This window comes from Eurosta solidaginis, chromosome 1, assembly GCF_040869045.1.
Source record: "Eurosta solidaginis isolate ZX-2024a chromosome 1, ASM4086904v1, whole genome shotgun sequence".
Taxonomy (NCBI): Eukaryota; Metazoa; Arthropoda; class Insecta; order Diptera; family Tephritidae; genus Eurosta; species Eurosta solidaginis.
The window spans coordinates 396,896,014-396,911,899 of record NC_090319.1 but is presented as its reverse complement, the minus strand read 5'-3'; the positions used below and the strand labels follow the sequence as shown (position 1 = coordinate 396,911,899).

Below are 15,886 nucleotides of genomic sequence, written 5' to 3'. Positions count from 1 at the left end.
TTTTTCATTGAAGGGTTAATGATGGAACTTTCAATCAAATTGTCGATTAATCTACAAGTGGATACCTACATATTGCACAAAACAAAAATTTACCATCTTGCTTCGTTCAAGAGATATGCACAATAATCGCTTTTGGCGCGTTATCGAATTAACCGATTAACCCTCATAGCGCCTGAACCGTTAATGATACAACCTTGAATCAACTTGTGAATTAATCTACACATGGGTAAATACCAATTGCAAAAACAAAATGGATTCCATCTTGCTTGGCTCAAGAGATATGCACATTAATCGGTTTTTAATCAGCACTGATCGATTAACCCATCACTAGGATGTAGAAATTGAACCGTTATAGATAGAACATTGGATCAAATTGTGAATGGTGCTAAACACGGATGGCTATCTAATGCAAAAAGAAAATTTTGAAAATCTTCCTTGGTTCAAGAGATATGGCGCCAAATCGGGTTCTGGGTCATTTTTATACCGATAAACTCCGATTTTTTCATTGAAGGGTTAATGATGGAACTTTCAATCAAATTGTCGATTAATCTACAAGTGGATACCTACATATTGCACAAAACAAAAATTTACCATCTTGCTTCGTTCAAGAGATATGCACAATAATCGCTTTTGGCGCGTTATCGAATTAACCGATTAACCCTCATAGCGCCTGAACCGTTAATGATACAACCTTGAATCAACTTGTGAATTAATCTACACATGGGTAAATACCAATTGCAAAAACAAAATGGATTCCATCTTGCTTGGCTCAAGAGATATGCACATTAATCGGTTTTTAATCAGCACTGATCGATTAACCCATCACTAGGATGTAGAAATTGAACCGTTATAGATAGAACATTGGATCAAATTGTGAATGGTGCTAAACACGGATGGCTATCTAATGCAAAAAGAAAATTTTGAAAATCTTCCTTGGTTCAAGAGATATGGCGCCAAATCGGGTTCTGGGTCATTTTTATACCGATAAACTCCGATTTTTTCATTGAAGGGTTAATGATGGAACTTTCAATCAAATTGTCGATTAATCTACAAGTGGATACCTACATATTGCACAAAACAAAAATTTACCATCTTGCTTCGTTCAAGAGATATGCACAATAATCGCTTTTGGCGCGTTATCGAATTAACCGATTAACCCTCATAGCGCCTGAACCGTTAATGATACAACCTTGAATCAACTTGTGAATTAATCTACACATGGGTAAATACCAATTGCAAAAACAAAATGGATTCCATCTTGCTTGGCTCAAGAGATATGCACATTAATCGGTTTTTAATCAGCACTGATCGATTAACCCATCACTAGGATGTAGAAATTGAACCGTTATAGATAGAACATTGGATCAAATTGTGAATGGTGCTAAACACGGATGGCTATCTAATGCAAAAAGAAAATTTTGAAAATCTTCCTTGGTTCAAGAGATATGGCGCCAAATCGGGTTCTGGGTCATTTTTATACCGATAAACTCCGATTTTTTCATTGAAGGGTTAATGATGGAACTTTCAATCAAATTGTCGATTAATCTACAAGTGGATACCTACATATTGCACAAAACAAAAATTTACCATCTTGCTTCGTTCAAGAGATATGCACAATAATCGCTTTTGGCGCGTTATCGAATTAACCGATTAACCCTCATAGCGCCTGAACCGTTAATGATACAACCTTGAATCAACTTGTGAATTAATCTACACATGGGTAAATACCAATTGCAAAAACAAAATGGATTCCATCTTGCTTGGCTCAAGAGATATGCACATTAATCGGTTTTTAATCAGCACTGATCGATTAACCCATCACTAGGATGTAGAAATTGAACCGTTATAGATAGAACATTGGATCAAATTGTGAATGGTGCTAAACACGGATGGCTATCTAATGCAAAAAGAAAATTTTGAAAATCTTCCTTGGTTCAAGAGATATGGCGCCAAATCGGGTTCTGGGTCATTTTTATACCGATAAACTCCGATTTTTTCATTGAAGGGTTAATGATGGAACTTTCAATCAAATTGTCGATTAATCTACAAGTGGATACCTACATATTGCACAAAACAAAAATTTACCATCTTGCTTCGTTCAAGAGATATGCACAATAATCGCTTTTGGCGCGTTATCGAATTAACCGATTAACCCTCATAGCGCCTGAACCGTTAATGATACAACCTTGAATCAACTTGTGAATTAATCTACACATGGGTAAATACCAATTGCAAAAACAAAATGGATTCCATCTTGCTTGGCTCAAGAGATATGCACATTAATCGGTTTTTAATCAGCACTGATCGATTAACCCATCACTAGGATGTAGAAATTGAACCGTTATAGATAGAACATTGGATCAAATTGTGAATGGTGCTAAACACGGATGGCTATCTAATGCAAAAAGAAAATTTTGAAAATCTTCCTTGGTTCAAGAGATATGGCGCCAAATCGGGTTCTGGGTCATTTTTATACCGATAAACTCCGATTTTTTCATTGAAGGGTTAATGATGGAACTTTCAATCAAATTGTCGATTAATCTACAAGTGGATACCTACATATTGCACAAAACAAAAATTTACCATCTTGCTTCGTTCAAGAGATATGCACAATAATCGCTTTTGGCGCGTTATCGAATTAACCGATTAACCCTCATAGCGCCTGAACCGTTAATGATACAACCTTGAATCAACTTGTGAATTAATCTACACATGGGTAAATACCAATTGCAAAAACAAAATGGATTCCATCTTGCTTGGCTCAAGAGATATGCACATTAATCGGTTTTTAATCAGCACTGATCGATTAACCCATCACTAGGATGTAGAAATTGAACCGTTATAGATAGAACATTGGATCAAATTGTGAATGGTGCTAAACACGGATGGCTATCTAATGCAAAAAGAAAATTTTGAAAATCTTCCTTGGTTCAAGAGATATGGCGCCAAATCGGGTTCTGGGTCATTTTTATACCGATAAACTCCGATTTTTTCATTGAAGGGTTAATGATGGAACTTTCAATCAAATTGTCGATTAATCTACAAGTGGATACCTACATATTGCACAAAACAAAAATTTACCATCTTGCTTCGTTCAAGAGATATGCACAATAATCGCTTTTGGCGCGTTATCGAATTAACCGATTAACCCTCATAGCGCCTGAACCGTTAATGATACAACCTTGAATCAACTTGTGAATTAATCTACACATGGGTAAATACCAATTGCAAAAACAAAATGGATTCCATCTTGCTTGGCTCAAGAGATATGCACATTAATCGGTTTTTAATCAGCACTGATCGATTAACCCATCACTAGGATGTAGAAATTGAACCGTTATAGATAGAACATTGGATCAAATTGTGAATGGTGCTAAACACGGATGGCTATCTAATGCAAAAAGAAAATTTTGAAAATCTTCCTTGGTTCAAGAGATATGGCGCCAAATCGGGTTCTGGGTCATTTTTATACCGATAAACTCCGATTTTTTCATTGAAGGGTTAATGATGGAACTTTCAATCAAATTGTCGATTAATCTACAAGTGGATACCTACATATTGCACAAAACAAAAATTTACCATCTTGCTTCGTTCAAGAGATATGCACAATAATCGCTTTTGGCGCGTTATCGAATTAACCGATTAACCCTCATAGCGCCTGAACCGTTAATGATACAACCTTGAATCAACTTGTGAATTAATCTACACATGGGTAAATACCAATTGCAAAAACAAAATGGATTCCATCTTGCTTGGCTCAAGAGATATGCACATTAATCGGTTTTTAATCAGCACTGATCGATTAACCCATCACTAGGATGTAGAAATTGAACCGTTATAGATAGAACATTGGATCAAATTGTGAATGGTGCTAAACACGGATGGCTATCTAATGCAAAAAGAAAATTTTGAAAATCTTCCTTGGTTCAAGAGATATGGCGCCAAATCGGGTTCTGGGTCATTTTTATACCGATAAACTCCGATTTTTTCATTGAAGGGTTAATGATGGAACTTTCAATCAAATTGTCGATTAATCTACAAGTGGATACCTACATATTGCACAAAACAAAAATTTACCATCTTGCTTCGTTCAAGAGATATGCACAATAATCGCTTTTGGCGCGTTATCGAATTAACCGATTAACCCTCATAGCGCCTGAACCGTTAATGATACAACCTTGAATCAACTTGTGAATTAATCTACACATGGGTAAATACCAATTGCAAAAACAAAATGGATTCCATCTTGCTTGGCTCAAGAGATATGCACATTAATCGGTTTTTAATCAGCACTGATCGATTAACCCATCACTAGGATGTAGAAATTGAACCGTTATAGATAGAACATTGGATCAAATTGTGAATGGTGCTAAACACGGATGGCTATCTAATGCAAAAAGAAAATTTTGAAAATCTTCCTTGGTTCAAGAGATATGGCGCCAAATCGGGTTCTGGGTCATTTTTATACCGATAAACTCCGATTTTTTCATTGAAGGGTTAATGATGGAACTTTCAATCAAATTGTCGATTAATCTACAAGTGGATACCTACATATTGCACAAAACAAAAATTTACCATCTTGCTTCGTTCAAGAGATATGCACAATAATCGCTTTTGGCGCGTTATCGAATTAACCGATTAACCCTCATAGCGCCTGAACCGTTAATGATACAACCTTGAATCAACTTGTGAATTAATCTACACATGGGTAAATACCAATTGCAAAAACAAAATGGATTCCATCTTGCTTGGCTCAAGAGATATGCACATTAATCGGTTTTTAATCAGCACTGATCGATTAACCCATCACTAGGATGTAGAAATTGAACCGTTATAGATAGAACATTGGATCAAATTGTGAATGGTGCTAAACACGGATGGCTATCTAATGCAAAAAGAAAATTTTGAAAATCTTCCTTGGTTCAAGAGATATGGCGCCAAATCGGGTTCTGGGTCATTTTTATACCGATAAACTCCGATTTTTTCATTGAAGGGTTAATGATGGAACTTTCAATCAAATTGTCGATTAATCTACAAGTGGATACCTACATATTGCACAAAACAAAAATTTACCATCTTGCTTCGTTCAAGAGATATGCACAATAATCGCTTTTGGCGCGTTATCGAATTAACCGATTAACCCTCATAGCGCCTGAACCGTTAATGATACAACCTTGAATCAACTTGTGAATTAATCTACACATGGGTAAATACCAATTGCAAAAACAAAATGGATTCCATCTTGCTTGGCTCAAGAGATATGCACATTAATCGGTTTTTAATCAGCACTGATCGATTAACCCATCACTAGGATGTAGAAATTGAACCGTTATAGATAGAACATTGGATCAAATTGTGAATGGTGCTAAACACGGATGGCTATCTAATGCAAAAAGAAAATTTTGAAAATCTTCCTTGGTTCAAGAGATATGGCGCCAAATCGGGTTCTGGGTCATTTTTATACCGATAAACTCCGATTTTTTCATTGAAGGGTTAATGATGGAACTTTCAATCAAATTGTCGATTAATCTACAAGTGGATACCTACATATTGCACAAAACAAAAATTTACCATCTTGCTTCGTTCAAGAGATATGCACAATAATCGCTTTTGGCGCGTTATCGAATTAACCGATTAACCCTCATAGCGCCTGAACCGTTAATGATACAACCTTGAATCAACTTGTGAATTAATCTACACATGGGTAAATACCAATTGCAAAAACAAAATGGATTCCATCTTGCTTGGCTCAAGAGATATGCACATTAATCGGTTTTTAATCAGCACTGATCGATTAACCCATCACTAGGATGTAGAAATTGAACCGTTATAGATAGAACATTGGATCAAATTGTGAATGGTGCTAAACACGGATGGCTATCTAATGCAAAAAGAAAATTTTGAAAATCTTCCTTGGTTCAAGAGATATGGCGCCAAATCGGGTTCTGGGTCATTTTTATACCGATAAACTCCGATTTTTTCATTGAAGGGTTAATGATGGAACTTTCAATCAAATTGTCGATTAATCTACAAGTGGATACCTACATATTGCACAAAACAAAAATTTACCATCTTGCTTCGTTCAAGAGATATGCACAATAATCGCTTTTGGCGCGTTATCGAATTAACCGATTAACCCTCATAGCGCCTGAACCGTTAATGATACAACCTTGAATCAACTTGTGAATTAATCTACACATGGGTAAATACCAATTGCAAAAACAAAATGGATTCCATCTTGCTTGGCTCAAGAGATATGCACATTAATCGGTTTTTAATCAGCACTGATCGATTAACCCATCACTAGGATGTAGAAATTGAACCGTTATAGATAGAACATTGGATCAAATTGTGAATGGTGCTAAACACGGATGGCTATCTAATGCAAAAAGAAAATTTTGAAAATCTTCCTTGGTTCAAGAGATATGGCGCCAAATCGCTTTTGTCGTTATCATTGCCCATTCATATACAAAATTTCGATAAGCACTGCCAGAAATATCATATTATATAAGTAAAACACATGCTATAATAATGTAAAATAATTTCACTTCCAAAGTGTGAAAGCACTGACAGCCACAACAGTTGTGTAATTCTTCTTTCAATGCTTTACATGTACAAAAGTTGAAAATAGCACATTTTATGTATGTATATCAGTCGCGTAATGTGTTCATGCAAATACATGCTATCTACTCAAAGCACGATGCTACATGAAAAATCTTATGTGTGTGTATAGTATTTATATAAAAAAGAGAAATAAGGAAAAATGAAGTATTTTAGAGAAGTCCCGGAAAGCGCGCGCTCTCCGGGACTTCTCTAAAATACTTCATTTTTCCTTATTTCTCCTCCCCCTAGGCCTTGAACGTCCCCCCATGATCAACCCCTTTCGTATATCACCACCCACCACCACCCATCACCTCAACACACCCCCCGCCCCCTCCACCTACCGCACCTATAACCTCTAACCAACCACTCTTCTACTATTCGCTTTCTACTTTGATTTGCATTCTCTTTTCTCCCCTATACCACTTATTACCACTGCTATAAACTGTAAAGTCACGTACCTGTGTATTTATATTAAATTTAAAATCTACTTATTTTACACCTGCACCCGGATTCCAAAACTCGCACATTTCGTTCACTTCAATTTCCAGTCCATTGCTTTAACCACTCAGCTATTGACCTTAGATGTTTTCGTATAGAACAATTGGTGCATTTAAGCATATTAGTTGCGATAATTGCTCCTATGAATTTCAGAGTCATGATCGAATCGAACGAAAAATGCTGATTTGCATAACTTGGCGAAGCTACAGATGTGACAAGGAAATCAGACGACTAATATTTTTTTATCTGATTTGACATTTAGTCTTCTGGTGCAATATGATTGTGACATGAAACCAGAAAATTACAAAAACATTGTGTGTTGTCGCCTTGGCTCCACCTTCGATTTGATGTGTGTGGTGAAACTCAAGAAGAGTGTGGTGAAACTCAAAACTAGTGTGGTGATACTCGAGACGTGTGCTGTGTACTACAAGATGGCACTGAAAGCAATGGGACATTGGCAGCAAATAGTGGGTGACATGTGGAACTTATAATTTGTTCTTCTTGGCGTTTGGATTGATCTTTTTAAACAGAATGAATAATCCATTTTTTGTTTAGAATCGTTCGATTTTGTTAGCCTTCGAAGTGTTGATCATCTTACAGTAACAATAGGTACAATTACATATTTATTGATAAAAACATGCAGAAAATATATTTGTTCTAAATTTTTTATGAATTTAGCTTTATTGGCGCATACTCACGGTTCAACCAAAAAAAAAATTCAAAAGTAAAAATAAATAAATAAATAAATGCGAGGCGATTTTAGGCAGAGCGTCTGTTCCACTGTGCGTCGTGCTCCTTTTAATTTTTCCTAGAAATTGGCGGGACGGGACCTACATGTTTTTGTCAACTCCGAACGGCATTTGAAAGGCAGATAAATTTTCACTGAGAAGCTTTTCATGGCAGATATACACTCGAAGTGCTTGTCAAATCGCTGCCGAGGGGCCACCCCTCCTATTCCTATAAGACACTACTTAATTTTCGTTGTTGTTGTTGTTGTAGTGATAGAGACACTCCACGAAGGCCTTGGGGAGTGTTATCGATGTTGATGGTCCTTTGCCGGATGCAGATCCGGTACGTTCCGGTACCAAGCCAAACCATCTCGGGAACGATTTAATTTTCGTGTATTTTTCCTATGTATATTTTTTCTGAAATTTTTTGTCGCCCTCCCTCCTAATACGACTTTAGTATTGGTGTAAGTGTGGAAACTATATTCCAAAAAAACTAACGAAATACAAGAATAAAATAATTTAAAAAAATGTTTAAGTTAACCGGTTTTATTGAAAACAATAATACTAAAAGCTAGAAAATAATTCGGTAGGTCCTAGGTACTAGTTGTTGTTGTAGCGATAAGGATGCTCCCCGAAGGCTTTGGGGAGTGTTACCGGATACAGATCTGGTACGCTCCAGTAACCCACCACCATTAAGGTGCTAGCCTGGGAACGATTTATATGGCCACATTAAACCTTCAGGCAATCCCTCCCTCCCCACCCCCAAGTTCAATGAGGAGCTTGGGGTCGCCAGAGCCTCGTCTTTTAGTGAAGCGGGATTCGCTGCGGATAGGTGAGGTTGACAATTGGGTTTGGAGAAGCTCTATATTGCGCTGCCAACCTGAAGGGTTTCGCTACACAGCCCCTTGAATCTGGTATTTTAGTCGCCTCTTACGACAGGCATACCTACCGCGGGTATATTCTGACCCCCTAACCCGCTGTGGGAGCTTAGGTACTAGTCATCACACTCCTCATCAATCTAGGGCGTTGGTCAGACAATTAAATAAAAGCGTTGGGCGTGTGAAATTTCAAAAAATGTGAGGCGCAGCATAACCTTATTAAGGTTCAGTTGGTCTTATATATTACTATCAAAAGAAATTTGACGCGTCCAACGCTCTTATTTAATTGTGTTATCAACGCCCTAGATTGATTATGAGTGTGATTTTTTTTAATATCTTTATGACTCTTTCTATTCTTGTATGTATTATGTGTTCCAAATATGACCCAAATCGGAACATAAATACGGTTATTTTAATATCTCGATCTTTGCGCCACCTAGCGGCGATTTTTTTTCATAGGTCTCTTCTATTCATGTATGTATTATGTGTTCCAAATATGAACCAAATCGGTACAATTTTTGAAATATTTCATTCCAAGGGCCTACTATCGGTGTTTTTTCTTATTATTGCATTGTCATCGGGTTCTGAACTATATTCCAAATTTCAAGCTTGTAGCTTATCGGTAATCGGGAAGTTACTTAAATTTCAATTACAAAATTCGTACCGGCCAGCCAGCCAGCCTGTTAAGTCAAGCTAAATAAAACCGTTTAAAAATAGAATCTACTTCATTAAAAACGAAAGAGGATAAATCAAATTAAAAACATTGACGCCGAATGTTTTTCATGAGGGACATTTTTGAATTGTCTCCCATTTATCCATGCGGTGTAGGCACCTTATGCAAATGTGATTCTTGGGAAGAAAATTAATTAATTAATTAAATACAGTCGGAAAAATAAACACAAATACACCACGAAAATGTATAGAAGACATTTTATGCACATCTCGCCAAAAAAAAAACCAGCGACTACTTCATAGAAAACATCGAGCAAATGGCCTCGAGTAACGAGTGACGTCTCTTATTATAACTTGTCTTGGCTACTGGCGATAGGAGAGATATCGGACGATAAGAATCTCCTATGTTGGCTGGTTTCCCATGCTTTAATAACGGAACCACTTTGGCCATTTTCCATTTTTCGTGGATGAGGAAGGTGGAAAGGGACAAGTTGAAGACATGCGCTAGATAATTAAATCCCTCTTTGCCTTGGTTTTTAAGCATCGACATGGCTATGCCGTTTGGGCCCACTGCTTTAGATGGTTTAGCATGAACAATGGTATCCTCAACCTCTTTGGCGGTGATGGAAATTGAGGAAGCGCTGTATTTATGCTGGTGTGCACCTGTTGGCCCACCGTCTAACTTTGTCAACGTAGAATGAATTACATATTGCAAGCGGTAGCGCATTTTTTCGCATCCTACAGCACTTTATCGCCAAAGGCGATGGAGATTTTATAATTGTGCTTAGACGGATTCGATAGGGACATAACGGTGGACCGAAGCTTAACCACACCGACAGAGAGGTTACAATTCATTAAATGCTCCTCCCATTTCGTCCGATTGTGTTCATCCACAAGCAATCTGATGCCTTGGTTATTTGGGGGTCGCCGGGATCGTGCTGTCTTATAAGGTCACAGTCTCTCGCTTTGTGGCCTCCGCCGGAAAATGCGGTCGGATTTCCGCAATTCTTCCAGCGGAATAAAACGAGCCGAAACGGATTCAATGAACTTGCGGAAAGCACGTTCCCCTTGGCGGGCATCAGTGGGGATAGGGAGGGCAGCAAAGCGATTGCCTGTATAAGATTTGTAATCAACCCTTCTTCCTTTCTTAAAGTTTATGAAAGTGTGGTTCTTAGTGGTGATGAAGTAGGCAGATCGCTCGAGCGAAAGGAGTATGGGCAGGTGGTCAGATGCCAATGTTACCATCGGCTGCCAGTTGACGCAGTTTACTAGTCGTGCGCTCACGATGGGTAGATCTGGCAAACTGTAACAGCTTCCTCACATACAAGTGGGGGCGTCTCGGCTGCGGCCGATGTCGGGATCGAATAGATTATATTGCACTGAGTGGTGGATGATAAACGCGAGGCCGCCTCCATTTCCGCTCTTGCGATCTTTTCTGTGGACGTTGTACTCAGAGCACGTCTACAGAGCCGATCTTGCTGTGAGTTTGGTCTCTTGAATCGCAGCAATCCGGATGTTATGCCGCTTCATGAAATCAACTATCCCGTGATCTTCCCAGTTAATCCATTACAGTTTAGCTGCAGAATTCTGAAGTACAACGGGGGAGTCGTCGTCACTCTAGGGGTAAGTGACGGGTGACTACGCCTGTGTTGAGGGAGGCGTGGACGCAATTGCTGTTGTGGCCCTGGGACTCGACGTCCCCGAGATCAGAACATCTAGGAAAGTGGCACCGTCCAAAACAGGAGCTGCATTGGGCAGATGATGTTCTGTGCTGACAATCGGTGCAAAAGGTGGTAGGGACTAAGAGTATATTTCCCTGACCTAGTCGATTGCCAAGGAGCCACAAAAGATTTATAAAAGTTACGACGACGTCGGGTTTTGGGGTCTAGCCCAGAACAACCTGTCCGATGCAACCATTCTTTGCACGTGACACACTGACAAGAGTGTGACCGTCCTAAAAAGATTCTTTCATTATTCGCTTTTTTCCGTGCTCCGAAAAGCAACCCAACCTGATTTTTGAATGCGGGAGTGTCAAAGATTTGTTGTTAAAAGAGAATAAACCTCTAGTAATTGAATCAGCCTACTGTTAAACTCCAAAGCTCTAGTTTATACCTCAATGTTAATGTAATATAATGCACATGTGTATAGGAAGTATTGTTGTTTGACAGATTTTGTAAAATGTACCTAACTTTTTTTTTTAATTTTAAGACTCTATATCGGCAATGCTTACAAGAACATAGTAGTTATATTGGTGTACCTATTCGAACTCCAAATATAAATATGTCACATGTTGGAATGGTTGGTACTAAATGTCAGGCACCGTGGGGTATGATACCCGATGCTATGTTTCCAAATTTATGGCGAATAATCTATAGGACATCGCAGTTTCTTACTTGGCTAATTATGCCACATATGCAATCTTATCTAAAGGCGGGAGATTTCTCAATTAAAGGCAAACTTAAATCTGCTCTGGTCGAGAATGCTACCTATTATAGCTCATATCTATTCATTTGTGGTATATTACTAATATATATTGCTGCAAAAGGAGTCTCCTTAGATTGGCAAAAACTTAAAGCTATTGCATCTTCCGCATCTAATACTTGGGGCTTGTTCCTGTTGATTTTGTTATTGGGTATGTTTGCTTTTACTCAATAGTATTTAATTTAATTACATCTGAAATCTATAGTATATACACAAACATATTTTTTATTTGCTAAGTATATGCCCTAGTTGAAGTACCCCGCTCTCTATGGAATAATGCAAAACCGGGATTCACCTTGCAGTACTCGTAATTTAAAGTCGCTAAACTAAGTTCTGACAAAGCAGAGGCTGAGGAGAATGTCGACGATGTGCTGGAATCTCTACAGGGAATATGTCGCGCAGTTCCCAACAATCATGAATTACATCCCTGTGTCGAAACTATTTTGCGAAAAGTTCCAACAGAGCTGCTTGAGCGTTCAATACGCAACTTTACGCGAAGTGGTGACATCGGTGGCACATCGGCTATTGTACCGTCAGAAAAGGCTTTAGCTGGAGACATTGGTGCTTTATCGGTAACCGTATCGGTAACCTTATAACAGCTGATTCGACCAACCTTATGAGAATCAATGCAATGGATTATTGGTGCCGCTAAGGTCGTAACCGTATAGTAGCCAACCAATTGGGTTTTGGTTTACCGTCGTAACGATAAACAGCTGATTACGTTAGGGATACGGATACAGCGATACGACATGCGGCACCAATGACTCCGGCTTTTAGTGCGCATCCACAAGCAAGTAATAAAATCATTACAAACATTGCAACGAATTGAATGTTTGTGGAACGTCCAAGTAGATACTGTTTTATATTTGGAAGATATTGCACGGAATATGCACTCAGTAGATAAGCGATTTAAAGCCGAGTTTCCTCCAAAGCGAACTCAATTGGGCAATGTTTTATCAGGTTTTATACAGCCCAACAATTCACTGGTATTGGGAATGTTTATGTGAAGCACCGTTTTTGAAAGCAGTTTCTTTATTTACGGCAGTTATGTCTTTCATGGTTGTATGGAGTGAATTAACATTTTTCAATCGAAGGCCAGTACTTTCAATATTTGCAAATGTTATTAATATCGCTAAATACAGTTACGATTTTTTTACTATTGAACTATTTTCAATGATTGTGCTTTGCTATCTCTTTTACTGCACATATTCTACAATTTTGCGTATACGCTTCCTTAATCTATATTATCTCGCTCCTCATCATCAAACTAATGAGCACAGTTTAATTTTTAGCGGTATGTTGCTATGCCGATTAACACCGCCAATGTGTCTAAACATATGGATTCGCATATAATCAAGGAGGTAAATGATATTCATAATGCCTTTCAAGTAAGTATTAACATACTTAATTTTTATTTTAAGCGGATTCTCGGAACATATTATACACAATTAATGGGTCATATGGATGTTTTGGGTATTATCTCGGATGGTTTCAATATTTACTTTCCAATGTGTATGTTAGCTTTTTGTTTAGCTACATGGTTTAGTTTGGGAAGCCGAGCTTTAAGCGCCATGGGTTTTCAAGAATTTCTTCAAAATGAAACTGTTACCACTGAACTCGTAAAAGAAAGTAAAGATTTGATAGCACGAGAGAAACGGCGTCGGCAACGAGCTGAAGAAGCTATGTCTCGTCGTCTAACATCAACGACAAATGAATATATCGCGAAATATCGTAACGCTGGGGGGATAAATGCCCATGCCGGTGACGTTGGCTCTATACGCACCCCTACGGATGGATTGTTGAGGGATAGGGAAAGCTTCAGCTATGCGACTGTTTCATCGTCGTCAAATACGAGGGCGCCACTTTTGGGTGCGCCACGAAGTCTATCAGAAGAGATTATTGATCGTTTTGGAGTAAGTACACATCTTGAAATTGGATTTAAAGGCACCAGCGATAGCATCGAAGAACTTGAAGAAAACATTGTCCGTCGTGTAGGATTACCACCACGTGGTCTTTTTGATGATGTATGATTACAGCCGCACTGGGAAATATCGATTTGTAAATGCTTAGAATCGGAGTTCGATTGAATATCTCAAGAGATGAAAAACGTATGAAATAACCTCCATGTACAAAAAAAAAAAAAAAATACAAATACACAAACGAAGAAGTGGTATGTAATATATGTAATACTTAAACATATGCCAGCACCTAATAAACATCTTTGATCACTCTTAATTTGAAAACATTTAATAACTAAATATTGCTGTTTTATAAACCATTTCAGTTGCATGAGAAAAATTTATTTCCAAACAAGTTTTTAAAAAGCCATTTACTTTTATCAATTTAAAAAATTAAGTTTTTCAAAAAATGAAAACACTGTTATGTTCCCTATAAAATTCTGTACTTCCCAAAAGAAGGTCACTAAGGCCTTAATGTGTTGAGACACTGTTGGATGGTGGTTAAAGTGTTGAGATGCTACAAATTGACTACCCTAGCAGTCACGATTCTGCTGCAAGCAATTTAATTTGAGGAAAAAAATGGGCCGCAAGAGGTTAATCTACGGCCGTTAAAGAGGCTTCAAATTAACAGCTTTGATGTAGATAAAGTGATTCCAATGTTAAAAACTGAAATCCAGAATTTTGAGCACCCCAATATATATCTATGAGCGACCACACTGCTTGGATTTTTATTTTTATTCTAAATATTCCTTGGGAATTTCGATCTCGCGGAATTTTTTTATTCCCGCGGAAAATTTCGAAATTTCGAAGTCATTTGTTTTGCCAAATGACATTTATTTTAGTTTGAGAAAATTTAATTATTGTGGCGAAATTGTTTTAAATTGAGAGATAAAATATAAACAATGTAGTGTAAAACTTGACCAATATATTTACTTATTTTAGCGGAGATGCAATTGAGTTAATAAAACACACTTTTAGTCGTTCTTCTTTAGTATTCTCCTCTTACAGAGTTGCCTTAATCTTCAATATCATACATTTCTTAAGCCCGGTTTATCAGTGGTTGGTTAAGCTAAGCTTAAACTAAGCTTGCTTAAACTCTAGTCAAATTTAAACTCCAGTTAAACTACTGAGCAGTTTTTCAGTCACAGTTTAAGGCCGCCTTTGGGGTATGCTGTTTTGTGCGGCAACATTGGTTTTTTTATTATCTAGATAATTTGTAGATATGGCAACAGCTGGATTTTGTTTACCAAACAAGCAGGAAAAAATTCTCCGGCGAAATATATATAGTTCTGGAAGTGATATTTATTTATTTATTTAATTTCGTCAATGAACAAAAGTTTCTTACGCATATACTAGTAAAAATAAAATACTTATACAATTAAAAAGCAGACAATTGTTTAATGTAGTTTAAGACAACATTTTTTAACACTGAACCCGGAAGTGAAAGATCCAAATCTATCATTTGGTTAATATGATTCATTTCCCTAAGAGCTCGCCCAATTAGTGCATTCCTAGCATAATTCGATCTAGCAGCGGTCAAGTAAAATAAATCAGAACGCCACAGATTTCAAAAAGGAATATTGAACGGTATTTTCAGAATTGAAGAGGAAGATAAAAGTAATCTCCTATCCACTAGTAGATCTAAGTTTAAAAGCAAACAACGTGACTTATAGGATGGCATAGGTTCGCTGAAGTTGAGAAATCTTAATGCAGGCTTAATAAATTTCGTTTGCAGACGCTCAATTCTATTTACGTGGGTACTATGAAAAGGTCGCCAAATAAGCGCAGCATATTCAAGACGGGACCTAACAAAGGCCGTATAAAGAGACTTAAGAGTGTATGGATCGGAGAAATCGGAGCTATTGCGCGTTGATATCCAACATCATTATTTAATTATTCTTAAACCAGATAGTTCTCGAGTTGATATCCAACTTCATTCTCCAGTCACTATCGAATCTTTGAGAAATTTTTTAAGATTAAAAGTTTTCCAGTTGATCTCCAACGTCATTAATATTTTCCAATTATTATCCTAATTTCGAGAGATTTTGAGAAATGTACAGTTCTCAAA

The 15,886-nt window shown here is 37.5% G+C and overlaps 1 pseudogene; it reads left to right on the top strand.

Annotated features, from left to right (window-relative positions):
• The first annotated feature begins 11,587 nt into the window (after nucleotides 1-11,587).
• On the top strand, nucleotides 11,588-13,890 carry LOC137241476 (LMBR1 domain-containing protein 2 homolog; annotated as a pseudogene).
• Nucleotides 13,891-15,886: the final 1,996 nt, after the last annotated feature.